This window comes from Petaurus breviceps, unplaced genomic scaffold (genome assembly GCF_028583685.1).
Source record: "Petaurus breviceps papuanus isolate PSGF00001 unplaced genomic scaffold, PetGlider_PUasm1.0 37, whole genome shotgun sequence".
Taxonomy (NCBI): Eukaryota; Metazoa; Chordata; class Mammalia; order Diprotodontia; family Petauridae; genus Petaurus; species Petaurus breviceps.
This window is the reverse complement of record NW_027186296.1, coordinates 61801178-61826669: the sequence shown is the minus strand read 5'-3', so window position 1 is coordinate 61826669 and position 25492 is coordinate 61801178. Positions and strand designations below refer to the sequence as shown.

Genomic DNA, 25492 nt, shown 5'->3' with positions numbered 1-25492 from the left:
CCTTGTCTAGCCATTCCCCAACTGAGGGACATCCCCTCAATTTCTACTTCTTTGCCACCACTACAAGAGCTGCTATAAATAGTTTTGTACACGTAGGTCCTTTTCCTTTTTATTTTTTATCTCTTTGGGATGCAGACTTACTTAGTAGTGGTATTGCTTGGTCAAAGGGTATACATGATTGTATAGCCCTTTAGGCATGGTTCCAAATTGCTCTCCAGAATGGTTGTATCAGTATACAACTTCACCAATAGTACATTAGTGTTTTAATTTTCTCACATCCCCTCCAATATTTGTCATTTCCTTTTCTGTCATTTTAGCCAACCTGGCAGGTGTAAGGTAGTAGCTCAGAGTTGTTCTAATTTACATTTCTCTTATCAATAGTAATTTAGAGCATTTTTTATGACTATAGATAGCTTTGATCACTTTGTCTGAAAACTATCTCTTCACATCCTTTGACCATTTATCAATTGAGTAATGGCTCTTATTTCTGTAAATTGGATTCAATTTTCTATGTGTTTGAAAAATGAATTCTTTATCAGAGAAACTCATTGTAGATTTTTTTTCATAGTAATGATTACAAACTCTGTATTTCCCTCCATCCTGTTTTCCCTTGTTTATTCTATTCTCTCTCCTTTTACCCTGTACATTTTGCTCCTGACTTTTACCCACCCCCTTCTATCAGCTCCATCCTACCTTCTTTTAACCCCTTCCCTTCCTACTTTCCTATATGATAAAATAGATTTCTACACCCAACTAAGTGTGTGTATTATTCCCTCTTTGAGCCAATTCCGATGAAAGTAAGGTTCACGTGCTCCTTTTCCCACTTCCCCCATTTTCCCCTCCACTCTAAAACCTCTTTCAGGCATCTCTTATGCCAGATAATTTATCCTATTCTACTACTTCCTTTCCCCTTCTCCCAGTGCATTCTTCTTCCTCATCCCTTAATCTTATTTTTTAAAATAATCATAGCATCACTTTCAACTCACACCTTTGCCTTCTTGTCTATGTATACTCCTAACTGCCCTAATAATGAGAAAGGTCTTAGGAGTTATAAATATCATTTTCCACATAGGAATATAAACAGTTTAACCTTGTCTTTGGTTATGATTTTTGTTTCCTATTTATCTTTTTATGCTTCTTTTGCACCTTGTATTTCAATGTAAAATTTTCTATTCAGGTCTGGTTTTTGGCATACTTGAAAGTCCTCCATTTCATTGAATATCCATTTTTTCCCCTGAAGGAAAAACTCAAATTTTTCTGGGTACAAGATTCTTGGTGATAATTCTAACTCTTCTGCCCTCCAGAATATCATATTCCCAGCTCTCTGACACTTTAATATAGAAGCTGCTAAATCTTGTGTTATCCTGACTATGGTACCACAATATTTGAATTTTTCTTTTTGGATGCTTACAGTACTTTCTTCTTGATCTGGAAGTTTGGAATTTGGTTATAATATTCCTGGAAGTTTTCATTTTAGGATCTCTTTCAGGAGGTGATTGGAGGATTCTTTCAATTTCTATTTTACCCTCTGGTTCTAAAATATCCTGGAAGTTTCTTTGATAATATTGGACTACTTTCAGGTAGTCCAATAATTCTTAAATTATTGCTCCTGGAACTATTTTCCAGGTCAGTTTTTTTTTTCAATTAGATATTTCACATTTTCTTCTATTTTCTCATTCTTTTGATTTTGTTTATGGTTTTTCCTTAGTTCTCAAAAAGGACTATGACATCAGAAAGATGATGTCATGACTTGCAAATTAATTGGATTTAAGCAAGGGAGAGCTGTGCAAAGTTACCAGCCTTACTTTCTCCTCTGGAGCCATTTGGGTCTAGTGTCTAGATATAGGTCAGGACAACTGGAGATGGCCCACAATGAAGTGGGAGACCTCAGCCTTTGTAAGCTAAGCTCTTTCCAAGTTCTCACTTTCACTGAGGCAATGCCCATTCAGTAATTGGAGCTATGAGTCAATAGATGGTCCCTTTAATCCAAAAAGGGGGGGGGGGAGATAAAGGAAGATTCTCAGGGTTTCTGGCCAAAAGAGAAACAATAACTATTTACTTTCACTCTGAACCATCAGGACCCAAAATATAACCATAAAGTGGTGCTTGGATAGGGACTGATTATTGGCCAATCCATGAGAACCAGAGTGAATTGGGTTTAAGGCATGGTCCTTAAGAAATGATTTGGAGAAGAAAACTGTAAACCACTCCAGTATCTCTGACAAGAAAATCCCAAATGAGGTCACAGAGTTGGACATGACTAAACAACAACATTATCACTATATACTGGCCCCAAGGGTTGCTTTTCTTGTTTTTTCCCCACTGTCCTTGAGAACTAGGCTTTCTTTTCACTGTGTGGGCAAAGTGGTATGAATGGCTATTGCCCTTGGTTTCAGATTTCTATGGAGTGTGCCAGAATTTAGTGCTCAACAGGTCATCTAGATACTAAAGCAATACCAGTGCATCCCCTATTCCAAGTGGTATAGGTACTTATAATTCCTGGATCCACCACATCTGAAGATCTAGGAGAACAACAAGAATGTGGTTTTAGAGATGGATAGAAAGTGTATAGTTCTATACAGGGGTTCATGACCTCTTTCCTTTTCCATTATATTAAATAAATCATATGATCTTGGGTTTATGAATATGGGTGGCATGAGAGAGATAGAATAAAGTGACCTGCTGACATTCTTCAGATTTAAGCAAAACAATACTCAAGCCACAAAATCCAAGAGTACTTAGGAAAGACCAGAAGGTTACAAGTGTTATATTAATTTGATACATACATACATATATATATATGTGTATGTATATATATATATATATATATATATATACTAACATGAAAAGCAATGTAGTATCCCAGACAAATACTGGACTTGGAGTCAAGAAACCTTTGCTAAAGTCCCACCCTTACACTCTAAATAGCTATGTGATCATGAACGAGTAACAAATTTTCAGACTTTCAGTTTCTTCATCTGTTAATAGGAATAAGACTGCATGCATTATGTATTTCAAGGGGTTATTGTGAGAACTGTGCTAAGTAAACTTTAAAGTAACATATAAATATGAGTTATCATCATCATCATTATTATCACCATCATTCAGGTCAGTACCTTTTTGGTCTTAAGAGTAGAAACATTTTCCTGAGACAGACTGATTCACTAGTTGAAGGTGGAAAGGGAAGATCGTGGAGTAGGTCATAAAATTCCAAACTCTCAAGATTTTCCCCCACAAAAGAGTTAAAATAGCACTTTAGGGTGAATAAAGTTTGGGTAAAGATAAATAAGAATAGGGGAATAACTGGGGTCTTCCAGAGACAATTTGAGAAGATTAGAAGAAAAATCCCAGGACAAGAAGAGTAAACACCTTCCCTTAGCCACCAGCTCTTAAACATCAAGCAGCAAGCCCTGGGGTTAGTTGGTTTGAGAAGCTGCATTGGCCCCAGCTACAGGAACTTTTACTCCCCCGCCCCATTTGTGAGGGGAGTTGGGCTTCCAAGCCTGGAGAGGTTGAGGCTAATAAGAAATGCCAGAGTCAGCTGCGAAAAGCGGAGGGAAAGAACTGGCCCACACCCACTGAGTGCAGAAGCAGTGGGGCAGAAAGCCCCTGTGTGGGGGCACTTTCGGAAGGTTGGAGGTTTGACTTTGGTTTGACGGTAGAGCAAAGAACTTAAGATCTGGGGCAAGAGTCACCATTTCCCACACCCCAGGGTTGGAGGTGATTACAAAAAGTAAGCTTTTACCACAAAAATTGCACAGGCAAAAGAGAAGGAATCCGTAGAAAGCTATTATGTGAATAGAGATGACTGGGGTTCATCTTCAGAGGAGGATACTGAAGTAAAGAAACTTCCAAAGAGTAACATCAAATGGTCACCTGCCCAAAAAGAATTCTTAGAAGATTTTTTTTTTCTGGAGGGGGGAAGTCATGGCAATTGGGGTTAAGTGACTTGCAAAAGGTTACACTGCTAGTTAAGTATGTCAAGTGTCTGAGGTCATATTTGAACTCAGGTCCTCCTGACTCTAGGGCCGGTGCTCCATTCACTGTACCACCTAGCCACCCCATAAAGTACAACCTTCTGGTTCCACTGGAGCTCAAACCCAGGACCTTCTGGATGTAAAGCAGAAGTGACATAGAAGATCTTTAAAAAGACTTTAAAAATCAAATGACAGAGATGGAGGTAAAACTAAAAAAATGAATAAAAATAAAAATAATCCAAGAAAAACAAGAAGGCTATGAAAGGAAAGTCAACCAGTTAGGAAAGGAGATCCAGAATATTTTTTTTGAGGGGGGAAGGCAATACAATTGAGGTTAAGTGATTTGCCTAAGGTCACACAGCTAGTAAGTGTGAAGTGTCTGAGACATGATTTGAACTCAGGTCCTCCTGATTCCATGGTTGGTGCTCTATTCACTGCACTGCCTACCTGCCCCTGGAGATCCAGAATCTAAAGGAAGAAAATGAAACCTTGAAAATTAGAATTGGGCAAAGTGAAGCCAGCAAAATTATAAGAGATCAAGAAATAATTAAACAAAATATGAATAATAAAAAATAGAAGAGAAAGTAAAACATCATATGAAAAAACAACAGATTTGGAGAATAGATCAAGATGAGAAAATATAAAAATAGTTGGGCTAACTGAAAGTTATGATTAAAAAAATGTTCTTGATACAATAACATAAGAAATAATTAAAGAAAATTGTCCTAAAGCATTAGAACGGGGGGGGGGGGGAGTAGAAATAGAAAAAAAAATCCATTAATCACCACTTAAAAGAGATCCTATGAGGAAAATTCATAGGAATATCATAGTCAAATTTTGAAACCCCCAGTTCAAGTATAAAATATTAAAAGCATCAAGATTAAAATAATTGAAATATAATGGTTCCACAATTAGACTCACACAAGACCTAGCAGCAGAGACATTGAAGGACCACAGGTCTTGGAACACAATACATCAAAAAGCAAAAGAACTGGGGCTCAGGCCAGAAAAAAAGCTAAGTATTATCCTGAGGGGAGGGGGGGGGAAGTCATTTGATAAATTCTAAGACTTTCAAGATTTTATTTTTAAAAAATCCTAAACTTAATAAGAGATTCAACATAGAGATTCAAGAACCAAGAGAAATATAAGGTACATACCAAAGACTGATTATAAGGGTTTCATAAGGAAAGGCTGTTTACTTTTTATATATGTAAAATGTATATCTAAGATTCTTATCAATCATTTGGTAGCTCATAAGAAAGATTGCAGTAAATCTGAGTATGACGTTAATTTAAAAAGTAAAACCATTTAGGAACAACTTAGATGAGTAATTATTTTATACAAATGAGGTGCAAGAGGAAGAATTGATACACAGGAATTAGATGAAGGAGGATGACTGGTATTTCTGGTAGCCTACTTTCATCAGGAGTGGGCTTAAGAGGGAACTATATATACATACATACATACATATATATATATTTAGAAGAGTCTAGATTTAGAAGAGTCTAAATTTAAAAAGTCTAAATTCAGAATAAATAAAATGGTAGGGGCATAGGGAGGGGAGAGAGGACAAGGGAGAGATCTTTAGATGGAAGAATGAGGGAATAGGCAAAAGGGTATAGAAGAGTGTTTAAATTTATGGGAATGGGAGGATAGGATAGGGGGGTAGGCAAGAAATAGGAGGGAAAGGTAGTGAGTTGAAGTAAAGTAGAGGAGGCAGGAAGGATAGGAAACAAGAGATATGCACACACATAAAAACAAAGACCAGGAGTAGAAAATGTTTGAGAAAGTATATGTGTATGTATATATCTATAGATGTAGAGAAACATATCTAAACTTCACTGTTGCCTTCTAGGGAGGAGGGAAAAAAAAGAACAGAGTAAAAAAGTACTCAGCAGAGAATGAAAAAACTCACAAGGAAGCAAAGAAAAGATAGATGATTCTCAGCACAATGAGTATTATTTTTCATACAACCTTTCTTGAAATGAAAATTTATTGTTACATATTTTGAATCCTCTCTTATGTTCTGCTATGCACACATGCTTTTTTTTCTTTCTTACTTTGTATTTAAGTTCCAATACTTAAGTGTATGATATGTTTTTGTTTCTTTTCTCTATTTTATATTTGTATTCTGGCCTTTGAGTCTAAAATAAAATTATTTTTAAAAATTTTTTTTAAATAATTGAAGGTTGACAACTGTTAGACACTTTCCAAACAGGAGGGGTGTGTCTCAGCATTAAAGACAATTTAGCAGAGCCAAGTACCAGAAGTGTTCTTTGTGAGGAAATCAGTCCCATTTCTCCAGGGACACAGGTTTTAATCCATTGTGGCCACACAGACTCAGAGCCCATCTGGCTCTCTAGACTTGGTCAACTTGTATGGAAGATCATGGGAAAAGGTGGAGCCTGAGAAACTTCCCAGTTCCATCTGGACCACTGACAGGTGTTAGGGTCCTTCTGCATACAAACCAAACATCATGGGAACTAAACTTCAGGAAAAAAACCAAAGATTTGCTCTCCCTGTTTTAAATGCTTTCCTAAGTTATGTTTATTGGTCCATTAATTATCAGTCTATGTCTTTTAACAGTCTCAGTACTACAGAAAGCTGTGGATGATTCCAATGTGACTTTTCAGGGTGATGAAAACAGCAAAGCTGCCCAGCTTTAGAAAGAAGCAGGCCATGTAACAAGGTTATAATGTAAAGCACTAAGTAATTAGCTAGGAGATTTACCTCCCTGTCTTAAAAGCATTTTTATTACTTAATCAATCACAAGCAATTTCTAAACAAGGCTGGGGTTTTACAGGGAGTCATAAATCTGTCCTGCTTGCTTCTAACAGAAAGAGCAGGAAAAACAGACATGACGTTCCAGAAGGGGTATTTTATCAATTAAAGAAAATTCAAGCTGAAATCAATGCGGGGCTGACAGGGGGGAGTCAGGGGTGGAAGGCAGGGAAGGGGACAAAATAGGCCCACAAGGGTCCTGGACATGATAAGGCAGCATCACAGGAAAGGAAGAGTTAAACTGGTGACATGACCTCCATTACTGGTCAAGACTCAATGCATGCTTCCTTTTCCACTCTCCTCTAATTCTAGTCAACAGAATAAGAAGAGAACATGTAAATTGGGCTACTTCTTGAAATAGATATTCTGAAAGATTTCATCCATAATAGGATTTAAATTTGGAAGGAATCTAAGAGATCCCCTTGTGCAGAGGTTCTTAATCTCTTTCGAATTTTTGACCTTTTGAGCATTTTGGTGAAGCCTACGGACCCTTTCTCAGAATAATATGATTACAAAGGAAAGGAAAGTTTAGTGAAAATAAAAATGTAATTTTTCCCATGCATAATCATAAAATGCCTGAAATCTATCCACTGATTCCTTGGGAGTCTGTGAGTATGAAATTAAGCATCACTAATCTAGCTCAATCTCCTCAATTTATAGATAAGGAAACTGAGGTCCAAAGAGGTAAAAAGATTTATACAAGTTCACATAGGAAAATGACAGAGCTAGGATTTGTACCTTGGGCTTCTAGCTCCAAACCCAGTCCTCTTTCCCACACACCATGTTGCTTCCTCCAATAGATGACATTTTATCAACCTAAGGATGTTTACCCAAATGGAATTTCCACTCACTCCCACCTACTTGCCAGTTCTCTCAATTGACCACCTGAAATGGACATGCCCAAACTAGCCTACTTCCCTCTAAATCTAGATTCAGTCTGGACATTGCACCATTCCATATGTACTATCAGGGAAGCCTAGTGACTGCCTTAGCCTAAAATCCTTGAGTATACAACCAACCATCATAGTGCTCATGTTAGGACCGTAATAACCTGTCTTTGTTCATGTTCACCCATCTCTTCTCAGTCTCTTCTATTCTTACTTAGCTTGAAAAAAACAATGTTATTCCCAAATTCTGTACAAAGTTTTTTAAAACCATTCCCTTCTACTCTGACCTCTTGTCCCACTAAGACTTACATGCTCAGTGCTAAACAATTCCATTGCCCTCTATTTTTTTTTCTTTGATGTGTCTTAGTTTTATCTTTCTTGGAAGCTGTTTGAGGTCTTGATGATGTATGTATGTGTTTTCCTATCTCCACAATGTCTAGTTCTCTGCTAGAGACATAATAGATATTTAATAAATTAATATTTATCAATATTAAGGATTGAAGTGAGGAGAACAAAACATATAAACTTGAAAGAAAAAAGTCCAATTTTTCCTTAGTCTAAATCTCCTAGTTTTTTATTGTTTTGGGTTTTTTTTTTAGTGGAGACGTGGAACATATTTAATCAAAAGACTAAATCTAAATATTACTCAAAATAAACTTGCAAATTTATTCAAAGTAACAGTCTTATAAGTTCCTAGATATAAAGGACTGTCGACCCCTACTTGCAGTGCCCTTTGGAAGTTGTGTTTCCCTCTTCCTGGAAATCCTGGAAAGGGGTCTATACTGTATATAACAAGTCCCTGTCCAGTCCTAGATTATAGATCCAGAGTGTCTAACAACCAAGGCTAGTAAACAATGAATGATTAAGAATACAAGATGTACTTCCCTTCCTCCTATCATGCCACTGTCTTCCCTCTCACACGTGACATAATACCTTGTTTTACAACTCTCAAAGAAACCTATCATGTAATATTGTATGTTATTAATATCTATGTTCCATTCTACTACTGAATTCTAAGATCTATAAGGGCAGACCATTTTTCTTAAGTAAACTCTATGTCTCTCCTAGCACCTGGGACAGTACTCTACAAATTGAAGATTCTTAATTCACAGGGAAATCCCAAAGCTCAATAAATTCAATGCAACTCAACTTAAAAAGTTGATGTCATTTCTATTTCATTTGTTCATATGCTTTGAACATATGCTTAGCATTCGCTATGTGCTAGCCACTGTGGTAGATATAGAAAAGAAAAAGACCTGGTGTCTACCCTCAAAGAGTTTACAATCTAGTAACTAATTGCTATCATGCAAGGCAGAACAAAGTAAAATACAAAGGAGAAAAAATGAGAAAGGGAGGGTTTATCAATGAGGCAGAATTTAAATGAGGCCATTCATCTTTTTTTTTTTCAGACTAGGTCTCCCTATGTCACCCAGGCTGAAAGAGTGGTAGTAGTCACATGCTCTACCACTGATCTACATGGGAACTGTGACCCACTCTATTTTTCACCAGAGCTGGCCTATCCCTCCCTAGGCAGCATAGTATCCCACCCCTACTCCCAGAAGCCCAGAATATTGGTGCCAGACAGTGCAGAAAGTTGATCGGCCTTCACCAAAAGCAGCTCAGAAATTCCAAGCTCAAGCAATCCACCAGCCTCAGCTTCTCCAGTAGCAGGATTAAAAATATGCACCACCATCCCCAGACACATCACCCTTCTGAAGAAAAATTAAGCCTCCAATAAACAAGAGTCACAGTAAATTATGTATGACCAAAAAAAAAGCCCACAAGGAAGAGTACAATAATATGCCAACTAAGCTTATAATTTAACTGAAATGGATATTTATAAAAATGTAAAATATTCACAATAGAACAAGAGAAATTAATCCAATTTCAGAAAAGAAATTTCCACAAGCCATAAATGAATTCCCAAAGAAAATAACCCCAGGCAAAGTAGGTTTACAAGTGAATCCTATCAAACATTCAAACAATAATTAATTCCAATATTACATAAATTATTTGCCAAAGTATAAAAAGAAGATATTCTACCACCTCTTTTAATGAGCCAAATATAACCTTAATACCCAAACCCAAGAGAATAAAGCAGAGAATGAAAACTATAGACCAATATATCTAAAAAACATTGATGCAAAAATATTGAATAAAATATTAGCATAGAGGCTATATTCAGTCAACAGTCAACTGACAAACATTTGTTAAATATTTACTATATCCCAGACACTGTGCTCAGTGTTAGGGATACAAAAAAAAAAAAATTAAAACAGCCCTTGCCTTCAAGGAACCTATATTCTGTTGGAGAAGATAACATGTAAATAGCTGGTTGTATCTATATACAGGGACATAGAGATTAGATAGAAGTAATTTGAAAGTAGGAAGGCATTACTTAGTAGCTGGATAGAGGACTCATACAGATAGTGAGAGTTGAGCTGAATCTTGCCGGAGGCTAAGGAGGTGTGGGGGAGAAGGCAGGGGAAAAAGGACTGCATATCCCACAGACATTGGGAAAGCCAGTGTAAAGCAGAGAAATGGGAGATGGAGTGTGGTATTCCAGGAACTACAAGTACACCAATGTAGCTGTATCTAAGTGCATGAAATGGAGGAAGATATGAAAAGAATGGAAAGGTAAGAAGGGTCCAGGTGATAAAGAGCTTTAAATGCCAAGTGGGGAACTTATACATGATCACAGAAGTAATAGAAAGTCCCTGGAGCTAATAAGCAGGAGAGCCACATCGGTAGTGGACCTATGCCACTGAAAAATCCCTTTGGCAATTATATAAACTATTTGGAAAAACAGGCCAAAAAGGAGACCTACACCAAATGCCTTTTATGATATAAATATGGTGCTGATACCTAACAGTCAGAGCAAAAACAAAGAAAGAAAACTATAGGCCAATTTCCCTAATTAATATTGATGCAAAAGTTTTAAATAAAATACTAGCAAGAAGATTATAGCCGTATATCATAAAGATCAGAGAGTATGACCAGGTAGGATTTCTACCAGGAATGCAAGACTGGTTCAATAGTAAGAAAACTATCAGCATAATTAACCATAGCAATAACAAAAAAAATCATATAGTTATTTCAATAGATGCAGAAAAAGCTTCTAATAAAACATAACACTTGTTCTTATTAAAAACACTAGAAGGCATAGGAATAAACAGAATTTTTCTTAAAATAATAAGTAGCATCTATATAAAATGATAAGCAAGCCTTATCTGTAATGACAATAAGCTAGAAGCCTTTTCAGGAAGATCAAGAGTGAAGCAAGGATGCCCACTATTACCACCAATATTATACCAGAAATGCTAGCTATATCAATAACAGAAGAAAAAGAAATTGAAAGATTAAGAATAGGCAACAAGGAAACAAAACCATCACTCTTTGCATATGATATGATGGTATAATTAGACAATTCTAAAAAATCAACTAAGAAACTAGGTGAAATACTTAACAACTTCAGCAAAGTTGTAGGATATAAAATAAAATCACATAAATCATCAACATTTTTATGTATTCCCAACAAAGTCCAGGAGGAAAAGATAGAAAGAGAAAATCCATTTAAAATAACTGCAGATAATATAAAATACTTGGGAGTCAACCTGCCACAATAAACCCAGGAACTATATGAACACGATTATAAAACACTTTTCATGCAAATAGAGTCAGATCTAAACAGTTAGAGCCATATTACTTGTTCATGGATAGACTGAGCCAATATAATAAAAATGACAATTCTACCTAAAATAATTTGCTTATTCAGTGCCATACCAAAAAAAATCCAAAAGAAATATTATATAGAGCTAGAAAAAAATAATAACAAAATTCATCTGGAAGAAAAAAAGGTCAAGAATATCAAGGGAATCAATGGAAAAAATGTGAAGGAAGTTGACTTAGCTGTTCCAGAACTTAAACTCTATTACGAAGTAGTCATCTTCAAAACAATCTGGTACTAGCTAAGAAATCTAGTGGTGGAATAGATTAGGAACACAACACACAGTAGCAAAAGACCATTGAAATCTAATGTTTGATAAACCCAAAGACCCAAGATTTAGGGACAAGAAATCACCCTTTGGAAAAAGTTGCTGGGAAAACTGGAAAGCAGTCTGGCAGAATTATTTATATATTTATTATTTATATACGTTCCATATACCAAGATAAAATCAAAATGGGTACATCATTTAGACATGACAGATGATATCATAAGTAAATTTGGGAATCATGGCATATTTTATCTGTCAGATTTATATATAAGGGAAGAATGTATGACCAAATGAGAGAGAACATTATAGGATGTAAAATGGATAATTCTGATTACATTAAATTAAACAAAACCAATACAGCCAAGATAAGAAAGGAAGTAAAATACTGGGGGTCACAAGGGGAGAATTTTACATGTTTCTCTGATAAAGGCCTTATTTCTCAAAGATATAGATTTGTAAGAATATGACAATCATGACATATAAGAACATGACAAATTAATAAATAATTGGAATATATAATAAATAACTAAATAATTTGACAACTACTAAATTGTCCAAAGATATAAACAAGCAATTTTCAGAAGAAATCAAGGCTACATATACTTATATGAAAAAATGCTGTAAATCACTATTGATTAGAGAAATGTAAAATAAAACAACTCTGAGATGCTACCTCACACCTATCAGATTAGCTAATATGACAGAAAAGAAAAATAATAAATGCTGAAGAGTATGTGGAAAAATAGGAACACTGATACATTCTGGTGAAATTGTGAACTGGTCCAACCATTCTGGAGAACAGTTTGGAACTATGCCAAAAGGGCTCTTTCTGTGGTGGTAAAACATTGGAAATTCTGGTGAATGCTCATCAGTTGGGAAACAGCTGAATAAGTTGTGGTATATGATTGAGATGGAATACTATTGTGCTATAAGAAATGACAAGCAGGATAGTCTCAGAAAAACCTGGGAAGACTTACATGAACTGATGAAAAGTGAAGCAGACAGAACCAGGAGAAAATTGCACATACTAACAATAATATTGTACAATGATCAACTGTGAATAACTTGGCTATTCTCAGCAATACAATGATATAAGAAAATTCCAAAAGACTCATGATGGAAAATGCTATTCACTTCCAGAGAAAGAACTGATGGAGTCTGAGTACACTAAAGTATCCTTTTTTAACTTTATTTTTTTGGTGGTTTTTTTGGGAGTATCTGTATTTTCTTTCACAAAATGACCAATATGAAAATACGTTTTGAATTACTACATATGTATAACATATCAAATTGCTCTCCTTCTCAATGAGGTGGGAGAGGAGTGAAGGTGGAAAAGAATTTTGAGCTCAAAATTTTTTTTAAAAATAAAAATTATTTTTAAATGTAATTTAAAAATAAAAGATAATTTTTTAATCTAAAAGAGAAATTTTAGCTGTTACAATAACACAATCAAAAGAAATTAAGGCAATAATTAGGCAAATAAGAAATAAAATTATTTCTTTGTTTTCAAGCTATATGATGGTTTGGAGAACCCTAGAGATTCAGTTAAAATAATAATTAAATAATTTATTTTAATAAAATATGGCATCAAATGAACCCAACAAAAATGATCAACCTTTTCCCATACTGCCAAAAGTCCATCAGAAAGTGGTAGTGAGTAAAGCTCTGGCCCCGGAGTCAGGAGGACCCGAGTTCATTTCTGGCCTCAGACACTTAACACCCGCACAAAAAACTAGCCGTGTAACCTTGGGCAAGTTACTTAACCCCAACTGCCCTCCAAAAGGCAAAAAAAAAAAAGTGATGGAGAAAGAAATTTCATTCAAAATAACTACAGAATAGATAAAATATCTGGAAATTTACCCACCAAGACACACAAGAATCATATGGTTAAAACTATAAAACACCAACAAAAATAAAGGAAGAAAAATAATTGGAGATATATATTAATTGTTCCTGATTAAGTCATGAAAATATAATAAAATTGCCATGCTGAATAAATTAATTTTTAAATTTAGTACCATACCAATCAAAGCAGCCAACACATTAACAAGGAAGGAGTTTGTGAATCTCAAAGAAAAAATGAAAAAAAAAGTAGAAATGAGGGTGGAATAGCAGTACCATATATTAAACCATACTACACATAGTTTGGATGACTGGGTAGAATGCCATTAGACAAAAACCACGAAAAAATTATAAAGCAGTCTGACAAAATAGATTTAAACAAACATTTCACACTATAAACCACAATTAGCTACAAAATGACATACAATTCAGTTTCTCTGCTTTCCTTCAAGTCTTAGATAAAAATTCTGCATTCATTAAGAAGCTTTTCCAGATCTTCCTTTAATTCTTTAGCTTTCTTTCTGTTGATTATCTTTAATTTATCCTGTATATCAGGTGTCCCAAAAGTCTTGCTGAAGTTTTATGCTGTTAAGGCTTAATAAAATTTGTACATAGTTGTTTGCATGTTTTTCTCCCATTGGACTGGGAGGTTCTTGAGAACAGAGACTATCTTTTGCCTTTCCTTATATCCACAGAACATATAATGGTCCCTGGCACATAGTGGGTACTTACATGCTTACTGAGTGAATGAATGAATGATAGAAACAGTGATATTAAAAAAAAGTCAATGAAACATTTAAAAATATAAAGAAGAAAGAGGAAGGGAATTCAGAAGGGGACATTTCATTACCATCATGTTCATTTTAATCTATACTTTAAAAATATAATAGCTCACAGTTTCAAGTACATCCTTTTTCTGTTCTCTGTACTAAAACATTCTTGTTTATTGGTACTTATTAAGTTCATAATAAAAAATAAAATTTAAATTTAAAAAGACAAGCCTGATATCATTAAAAATTTTTATAAACATTATGAAGTACTAAAATAAAATGGCCTTGTTGTAAAGTATGACTGTCTGGGAGGGGAAAAGGAGAGGGATATATAGAGAAATGTAAGCAATGTCAAAACTTAAGATAATCAATAAAATTGGTTTATATGAAAGGAAAAGTACCTGAATAAACTAAAAGTCTCTATTTAACAAAGGTGCACTTGTCAGTCACTCAACAAGCATGTATTTTAAGTACTTACTGTGTGTGAGGCACTGTCCTACATGGGGCCAGGGCACAGCCCTCATTAGACATATACAAGATCTATACAGATAAATGGGATGCAATCTCAATGGGAAGGCACTAGCAATAGGAGATGGAGGGGAAAAAGAAGCTCTTGCTGAAAGTGGGATTTGAGCTGCCTCTTGAAAGCCTAGGAAATCAGGGGGTAGAGGACAAGTGTAGACTTTAGCAGATCTCTCCTTGAGGGTGTTGAGTTTTATAGGCTTGAGTGATATCATTGGATATGAGAGGTTACTGTAAGGGTCTTGCTATAGGACCAAGGGTACTCATGCACATCCTGGGCAACTGCATCTTTATTTCATGCCATTTCTTCAGGGAAAATTTCTTTTGTCTCTTCTCACAATTATTCAATTCGATTCAACGAGCATTTATTAAGCCCCTATGATGTACAAGGCAATGTGCTATGTACTAGGAATACAAAGTTAATACAGGTAAATTCCTCCTCCTCTTGCCCTAAACAGCATTTTCTTCCACCTATAAGTCACTAGACTAATTTAACTTAACGTATCCTTCAACATTAAAGGCAGATTATTAACTATGTCTAACAATGATAAAATGACACAGATACAGTCAAACAAGAATCACCCACATCAGTTATATTAACTTTTCAGCTGAGTTGCCACAGGATGGCCACAGTTTCCAAGTATCTAAATAGTATGGTACCTGCTGACATGTAAACAGAACCAAGAATGCCACAGAAAATAATTACTTAATCTGTGCATCATTCTTTATATAGACCTTCTTTCAAAGAGATATAGTCAACTCATATCCAAAGTAAAGGAAGGGTGCTTTGGGGAATATTGGGCAGTAGAGGGAAGCCATCATCAAATGAAAAAATGGCTTCAATTTACCTATTAACTGAATGTTTTGTATAAGACTCTCATTGAGATTTACTACAAATGCAATATGATATCTACTCTTAGAACTGCCCCCAAGACAACTGAGTCTCTGTCAGTAAGAAAGACTGTGATGAACAAGCAAAATGTCTCAGGACTAGACGAGGCCAAATGATGTCCTCATTTTTAATAAAGGGAAGAGGATGAAATTTGGAAAACATAAGTCAATAAAGTTTGACATCAGTTCCTGGCACAGTTCTGGAGTCTATTCCAAAGGAACAGTTCTTGAGCATTTAGAGAGGGGATATAATGATCACCAGAAGTCAGCTCTGCTTCATCAAGAGAACGCCACACACACCAAACTTCAAATATTTTTCTGGAATCATTAGCCTAATAGATTTGGGAACTGCTATAGACATGATTTATCTAGATTTCTACAAAACATTTGACAATTTTTCATGTTATCCTTCCTTGCCCACAAGAATAGCCTCATACTTATCTTCTCCATAAGACGGACAGATGCATGTTAGATGTTAGATGGTGCATCATGTACCCCTTTTGCAGGCTGGTGAAGCCTATAAAACCCCCTCAAAATAATGTTTTTACATGCATATAGTAAGATATATAACATTAAAAAGTAAACCAACTATACTGAAATAGTTATCATTATATATATATACATATATATTTTTTAAACAAGTTCATAAACCCCAAGTTGAACCACTGCACCAGAAATAGCTGTATTTAATGGGGACTATCTATATTTAACCTACAGGATAATTCATTGTTCAATAATGAATATATCTATCTAATTTAAATTGAAATAGCTAGCACCTAGATGTGGAAGCTGTGGCCTCAAGGCCACATGTGACCCTCTAGGTCCTTGGGTACAGCCTTTTGACTGAGTCCCAGTTTTACCGAATAAATTCTTTTATTAAGGAGATTTGTTCTATGAAGTCTGGATTCAGTTAAAGGGCCACACTAGAGGACCTAGAGGTATATATGTGACCTCGAGGCCACAGGTTCCTCTCTCCTGAGCTAGCATATAAATCATATGGGATTATCAACAACATACAAACCTATGTATAATGATGTACATTTAATAAAAAATAGAATTGTTAACAATAATCCTAAACATATAAATCACATCATCATTCTGATAACAATGCTAAAACCAGCAGGGGCTGCCTAGACAAAAGAACATGTACTTCTAAACTCCTGGCAGGAGGAGAGACTGGAAAGAGAGGAAGAAACCTAGAGGGAGAAAGAAAAGAGAGAAAATGAGCAGAACTCACACAGTCATGTCTTTTCTACTTAGCTCAACTCCAGGAGAGCAAGTAAGGCCAAAAAAAAATTGACAGACTAGAGCCCTACTGAGACTCCAAAAGGAAAAGCAAGGAAAGAAGCAGAGATATCAGGCTCCTGCTTCCATTACAGACAAAATAAGTAAGACAGAGAATTAGAACAAAGCTTGTCTTCAGATCAAGCATAGTCCAGTGGATGTGGACAGTTTCATGGTGCAGTGGATAGAACATTGAGCCTGAAGTCAGGAAGACCTGAATTCAAATGTGACCTCAGACACTTACTAGCTGTGTGACACTGGACAAGTCACTTCACCTCCATTTCCCTTAGTTTTCTCATCTGTAAAATGGGGATAATAATATCACCAGTCTACCAGGGCTGTCATGAGGATCAGATGAGATAATAATTGTGAAGGGTTTAGCATAGTACCCAGCACTTAATAAGCACTATATAAATGTTAGTTATGTGTGTGTGTGTGTATATATATACATATACACTCATACACATATATATACACATATACATGATATATGTATGTATGTGTATTTATATGTATGTATATATGTATATTGTAGGTGTATGTATGTGTATATATATATACACACACACACACACATAATTTCTGGTCACTAGGGAAGAAAAGAGGAAAAGTAAATGTACATCTGCTAGGCATCACTCTCTAGAGGCCCACAAACAAAAAACAAAAAGAAGACTAGTTCAATGACCAAATTTCAGAAGCCCTGGCTACTACTTCTAAGTCAACTGAGGTCTCATGGTCAATCATGTATCCCTTCTCAGGTCCACCACCTTGGAGGTGATGCATGATGATACACATTGGAAGTTCTAAAACTAAAAAATCCATTCGGATGGGTATCTGACCTCCATTAAGTGAACAAAGGTTTATTCCCCACCCACACTCTTTAGGACCCACAGCATGGAACTGTGGGTCCTGCTCCTTGTCTATAATAGAGACACCTCTTCAGTTCTATGGGGGACATTTCCTACTGGAAGAAGCTAGCTAGGGGAGAAATTGATTCTTCTACTTTCCTCATCCCCATTCAAACAGCCAGAAGGCATTAGCCTTTAACTGATTTTGCAGGAGTCAAGAGAACTTGGACAGAAGATTTCACAAGGAACAGGAGAGTTTGGTGTCCTGTAAAACTTCAGTTCAGAAACTCTATAATACAAGTACAAGCCCCAGCTAAATAACATTTCGTGTGAAAAAGAGCTGACAGATTTTATGAACTAAAAACTCAAAATGAGGCCAAAAATGTGACATAGCAGGCAAAAAGACCTAGGCTGAATGAAGACAGGAGTGGTATCTAAAAAGGACGTGACAGTCCCGATGCATTTCAACTTACATCTCAAGAAGCATGTTGTCATGAGCTTTGCATTGACTGAAGGCCTTTGTTATCAAAGTCCTTTATTAGGAAGATAAATCCAAAGTACAGCACTCAGGATAGTGATGGCATGAGGGACTATGCTACGAAAAGATTAATTGAAATGGGAATGTTCGGCCTAGGAAGAGTAGATTTGATGAGAAAGCATGCGGGCAAGAGAATTGTCTCCAAGTACTTGAAGGGCTGTCACAAGGAAGAAAGATCCTTGTTTGGCTTGACCCCAAAGGACAATGTGGGGAAGTTGCAGAGAGTCCAATTGAGGATCAGTGTATGGAAAGACTTTGTAACAATTAGAGCTGTCCAGAAATGGAATGGACCACCTTGGGAGGCCAAGGGTTTGCCAAAGGTCTTCAAATGAATGCTGAGTGACATTTGTCAGGGATGTCTTAGAGAGGTCATGGGTGTTAAGACCTGGGTTGTTATCAGATAGTAGCCTCAGAGCTCCCTTCCAACTTGAATATTATGTCAATATTGTTAGCCCTATTTTCCTGATAAAAAGTAATATCAGAAATAGGGGTTCCTGTTACAGTTACTACCTTAGAAGAAAAGCAACACTTCATAGAGTACTTCAGGTACACATGAGAAACTAAGCACAAGAAGAAACTCTTTGCCTATATTTTCTATAATTCTAGCATTTTCTATAATACCATGAAAGAATAATTAAGAGAACTGCCAATTTCCAAAGAAAAACAGATGTGCCTGGCTAAGTCAACTAGATCTCCTCCCCCCCAAAAATGAATCAAACACAAGGAATTAGGACGTAGAGCTTCTCAATACAACTTTGGACTTTTTTTTTTCGCTTTTTGGAGGGCAATTGGGGTTAAGTGACTTGCCCAAGGTCACATGGCTAGTTTTTGTGTTAAGTGTCTGAGGCCAGATCCTAACCCAGGTCCTCCTGACTCCAGGGCCGGTGCTCTATTCACTGTGCCACCTAGCCTCCCCAAACTTTGGACTTTTTAATCACAATTTCTAGGACTGCTCCCTAAACTTGTTCATGTACAGAAAAAGCATTCTCTGCCTCAGAAGGACTGCATTTGGCCACTCTCAAAATCACCAGAAGTCTTCTCCTTTTTAAATCTATATTAAGTAGCTTATACATAATTACCAACCTTTTCACAAAGGAAATTTCCAAGTGCCCTCACCGAGGAGCAAACATTCCTTACACTTGTTTACTGCTCCCTCTTTCGTTTTTCTCATAATGGGCCAAGGAGTCCATTTACCTGCATGTTGCTGACAACGACACACAGAGAAAATAAAAACCAGGGGAAGGGTCTAGAATCAAATCCAGGTCCCCCACTAGACTATACTATCAGTTTTTCTGTGTGGAAAAAGAAAACACTCCTGAGGTAAATGGATAACTTATTAAAAATCTCCTGCCCCCACATCCCATATCCCATCACTTAACCAAGTCTCCGTTCCAAGATTTTTTTTTAGATAAATCCACCAGGGAGAAAATGAAGGTTTGGGAGCGAGTAAGAGGCTGAACAAGAAACCTATAGAATTCCTGAACTGAGACATTTCATGATGAGGCAGGCTGTGCTGTCTTCTTTCAGGTAACTTTAAAAAGTCATATTTCCTCTTTAATGAGGCTCGGCCTTCAAGTCTATGATGTGAATGAACTAGGCACTGTACAGTGACAATGCACCAGTTTCTCCCATTCCAATACCTAATAGGAACAAATGTGTAATTGCATAGTTCACTGACTTAACAGCTCTTAGTGCATTTGATGAATAGGCCCTTTATATTTTCGATTCATGGACTTTTACAGCACATAATGAAAGTCAGAAATGTGCTGTTTCATGGCGCAAAACTTGCCAGATGAGGACAAGCTACTTTCCAGGTGGGGTGGGAAACCATAGTGGGGAAACCTTAGAAAATCTTGCCATAATGGATTAGGCCTTTTGAAGCCACCATAGATCACTCAGATTCCATCTTTTTCTTTTTTTTTTCTTTTTTTTTTAAAGCAATCGGGGTTAAGTAACTTGCTCAAGGTTACACGGCCAGTTATTATTTCTGGGTGTTGTGCTGAGTATCTGAGCCCGGATTTGATCCAGGTCATCCAGACACTGGAGCCAGTGCTCTTACTCGCTGAGCCACCTGGCCTCCCCTTATTCCATCTTTTTCTTGTCAGCCAATATGGAGCTCCAGGAAGAAGGTCCAGCTGCCAAAAGCAGTATGGTCTTGCAAGCTAATCCATTAAGAGTGCAATCACATATAAAATGAATTGAGAGGGTTGGTGCTTCTAACACCCCCAGGTATGCTTTCTCCTTGTAGGTTAGGCTACCAAAGCCTTGGCAGAGCCATAGAATTGAACTGAAAGGATCCTTACAGCTCATCCAATCTATTCCCTCGTTTTATGTAGAGGAAAATTAAGAACCAGGCAGAGAAAGAGTTCACCTAGAGACAATAAGTGCCAGTGCTGGGACTCAAAAGGTCGAGTTTTATCTAGGTTCATATTTTTGTTTGTGAACCCCTGGCACTCAGCTGATACAGAGTCATCTTTAGTTATATAAATAGCACCTTTGCTGTTGTTGTTCAGACATTGTTCAGAGGTGTTGCAGTTGCTACCAACTCTTCAGGACCCCATTTAGAACTTCTCAGCAAAGATACTGGAATGGTTTGCCATTTCCTTCTCCAGCTCATTTTACAGATGAGGAAATTGAGACAAACAGGGTTAAATGACTTGCCTGGAGTTAGACAGCTAAAAAATATCTGAAGTTGGATTTGAACTCAGGAAACTCCTGACTCCAGGCCTGGCACTCTATCCACAGTACCATCTAACACCCTAGGAAAGCAGTGGGGAATATGTAGCCTTCAGGCCACATGTGGCCTTCAAGGTCCTCAACTGCAGCCCTTTGACTGAATCCAAACTTCACACAGAAAATTTGGTTTCAGTCAAAGGGCTGCCCTTGAGGATCCCCCGCCCCCTCCTGCCCTAGGCAGTAGTGAGTCCAGGGAAACTGACATGGGTGAATTTAGGCCTACCAATATTTTATTACACTCTCTCTCATGAAGGACAAATTACAGCAATGGAAAGAAAAAGTGAAGTAGCTTACCCTCTGACTAAGCATTTCAGTGTTTGTAGTTTGGACTCATCTTAACCAACCAAGAAGATACATGCAAAGAAATCACAGAGAGACTACAGGAGGATTACTGGAATAGTTTTACCTAGGAAGGTAAATAAATACATTTGAACAGTTAGAACAGGTAAATGATGATCAAGTATTGATTTATCTAATAATGGAGAGAAGAGACAAACGTCCCTAAAGAATCCCACTATCTCCGAGAATCACAGAGGGAGAGAGCAAAGAAGGGAAGACAAAAGGAGATCCTGGATGTGGTTTTATTTTGTTTTATTTCTTTTAGAGAGGGGAAAAAAGAAGAGAAGAGGCATAAATACAATTATGAAATAAATGAGGAAGAAGGGAACATAATATTTATTATAATTGAGTTGTACTAGAAAAATAGTACACAGACAGGTGGGTTAAGGGGTACCAGGCATGTCATGAATCTCACTTTCTGATCTAAACCAAAGGAGTGTTAGACACATGTACATGTACATGTATACACGCAGACAGAGTTTGATGCAGAAATTCATCAAATTGAAGAGGGAAATAGGGACAGGAAGGGGGAGTTAGAAGTGGGAGGGTAGAGATGGGGAGTGAAGATTCAGGAGTGAAACAAATTTCAATGACTGTAGGGTGGCTCATAAAGTTTGGATTGAAAAAAAAAGACAGAATCTAAGAACCAATGGTCTGAGACTAGGTTGGATGAAAAGAGAAGAGGTGGTGGAGTCTAGGTGGTGCAGTGAATAGAGCACCAACCCTGTAGTCAGGAGGACTGAGTTCAAATCCAGGCTCAGACACTTAAGCCTTGCTAGCCGAGTGACCTTGGGCAAGTCACCTAACTCCAATTGTCCTGCCCTCCCCCTCCAAAAAAGAAAGGAGGAGATGTGGAAGAGTGATAAAAATGTTCAGTCTTCTTCAGTTATGTCTGGCTCTCTGTTACCCCATTTGGGGTTTTCTTGGCAGAGATACTAGAATGGTTTGCCATTTTCTTTTCCAGCTTATTTTATTGATGAGGAAACTAAGGTGAACAGGGTTAAGTGACCTGCCCAAGGTCACATAACTAGTAAGTTTCTGATGACAGATTTGAATTCAGGGAGATAAGTTTTCCTGAATCCAGACCTGGCAGACCTATGCCACCTAGCCACTTCTAGGCCAAAGAGTAGGATCAAGTCATTTAGGGGCAGTTAGGTAGCACAGTGGCTAGAACATTGGGCCAGTAAAATAAAGATAATAATAGCACTTACTTTCCAGGGTTGTTGTGAGGATCAAATGAGATAATATTTGTAAAGCACTTAGCATAGTACCTAGCACACAGTAGGTACTATATAAATGCTAGATATTATTATAATGATGTATTAGAAATTACCAGTGTTGATCTTTTTTCCCTTTCTTTATCCACCTTCTTCTTCTTTGTGAAGAAGGGGGCAGAAAGCAAAGAGAAGAAAAATTTTTTAAATGTGATGAAAAGAAAAATACAACAATCTTAGAAATAAAACAGACAATATCTCAGGTTGCCATACATGGTTTCTGTAAGATAATGGGATCACAAATTAAGAGCAAGAATGAACCTTAGAGGCCAACACCCTCTCCTCTTTACATACAAGGAAAACATAACCAGGGAGGTTAAATTACTTGGCCAAAGGTCATGCTAGCAGTAAAACAGCAGCCATAGCTTTTCCCTGCATACAGCAATGCCAAAGAAGACGGACATCTGATTACCACATATAGGTTTCTTCCAATTCCCACTGAGCAGGCCTCAGTTTGAGCATCTCAGACAAGCAAAAAGAAAGACTCAAATCAGGCATTACCCTAAGTACACTAAGCTAAAACTGCTTCCCTGTGACACTGATTATTCTTTCTGTTATTATTTCATATAGCGAACTTAACATTTCAAAAGAAATAAAGGGATTCAAGGGGGTGCCACAGAAATGATCATGTTAGAGAAACAACTTGAATTAATATAGCATGTCAAGTTTCACAAGTTAAAAGATACTCAATACTTTCAAAAAGGGCCAAAGTCTCCATTAAATACCTCACAATTTTGCCTTTGCCCTTCTTCTTATAAATTATGCTGATGCTACTTCAAACAGTTATCAAGGGCTTATTTTGTCATTTTTCATCTTATAAACCCAAGGCCCAGCACATGGGTGCTGACCAGTGCCCACTTAGCAGAGCACTTGCCACATAGGATGAACTTAATAAATGCTTATTTATGACCTGGAGTTGAGTTCAATTTCTGTAGTAATTTTCCAATCATATTGTGTTCTATAACTGGACCTTCTCAATCCCTCACAATGCGAGGGAAGAAAGAGGATGGGGAAGGAAAAGGAGTAAAGGAAAAGGAGAAATGGAAGAGATGCTCACCTGGACCCCACCCCCCGGTTCTTGCTCTAGTCCTCTTCAGGGTATGACTGTGTGTGCATACACACATATATACATATAAACACATACATTTGCATGTATGTGTGTGTAAATATTTATAAATTTATTGGTATGTGTGTATAGACCTATATGTATCTATAAGTGTGTGTATGCGTTTTTCCCCCTTATACTCCTATGTCGATCTTGTACTTCTCCTCCATGGTGATCTTTAAATGACAGGTCCCCAGCCCCTACTGGGCATATCCTGCAGAAAAGAGAATGCTAAAATAATTTGTGCTAATGTAATAATTACTATTTTTGTGTCACTTCCAGAGGGTAATACATTTGCATTTAATAATAGTCTTCTCCAGGCAGCACCTTAACCCAAAGGCATAAATTTAAATGGTGAGACTTTCAGGCCTCACAGGACCCATAGGGTCACTCTTCCAATCACTCCATGTGTAGAATGTAAATGTTTAAGGAACTAAAATAAGAAAATTGAGGGACAAAGCAGAGAAAGGTGTCAGGGGCCTCCTTTTATAGGCAGGAGTTCCTTCCAGAACTAATCTGACTTTCAGGAGATGTCTGCTCCTGTTTCTCTTATAAGGGAAGATAAAATAATGATAGGTTGTATTTATGCAGAATTTTATAATTTACAAAATGGTTTCTTTATCAGCCCTGTGAGGTAAGTAGCCACATGGTATTTAAGTGACACACTAAACTAAAGATTGGAAAAACTGGTGCTCAAACTCAGATATTTCATTGTCATCAAGCCATAAAAATCCAGTATTTATTAAACCATTAGTAAGAGAGCTACCAAATGACCTCCTCACGATCAATCAATGACATTCATATGATACAATGGCTGCGTTTATTTGATTGTTGTGCTCCGGGTGGGGAGGGGGGGAAAGTTCACACAGTGACAGAGAAAATGGCAAAAAAAAAAAACTGAACTAAGCACTATGAGAGAATACAGTAAAAAGTGAATATACAGTCCTTGTCGTTGGCAAACTTTTCAAAATGTACCTTCAGATGAAAAAAGAAGGGAAGGAAAGGGAAGGCATATTTATTATTAAACACCTATTATGTGCCCGGTGCTGTACTAAGAATTCCACAAATATCTCATTTGATCCTCAAAATCACCCTGTGAGGTAGGTGTTATTCTTATCATTCCCATTTTACAGTAGAGGAAACTGAGGCAGACAAAGTGACTTGTCCAGGATTAGTAACTGAGGCCAGTTTTGAACTCAAGGCCTCCTGACTCTAGGCCCAGTGCTCTACCTAGCTTCTGTGACCTAGCAAAGTTTACTCCCTGAAAAATAGAAAGGTATATTGAAATAAGCAATGGAGATAACTGCAGCATCCCAAAGGTATGCACCCAGAAAGCGACAAGAGAGCTTTGGGGGACTTGTGAGCCAAATATAACAATATAAAATTTAATAGGACTAAATATAAATTCCTGCACTTGGTTTTAAAAAGAAAACTATAAATATACAGGATGGGAAAGCATCACTAGGTAACAATTTGTGAAAATGATCTGGAAGTTTTAGTGAATTGTAAGCTCAATATTTTTTCAATAGTGTGAAACAGTAGTCAAAAATCTAACATGATTTATTTTAAAATAGAACCTGTTGATATCATTGGTATAGGAAGGTTTCCATTAATAGAAGCATAGTTTCTAGAACTAGTAAGACAATAAATAGTCCTTCTTTACTGTGACCTGGTCTGACAAAATCTGAAACAGTGTTAGTATC

General features: G+C 36.9%; 1 pseudogene; it reads right to left on the bottom strand.

The window, feature by feature from the left end:
• Positions 1-25492, bottom strand: part of LOC138168340 (creatine kinase B-type pseudogene) — an 80971-nt pseudogene that overhangs the window by 2038 nt on the left and 53441 nt on the right.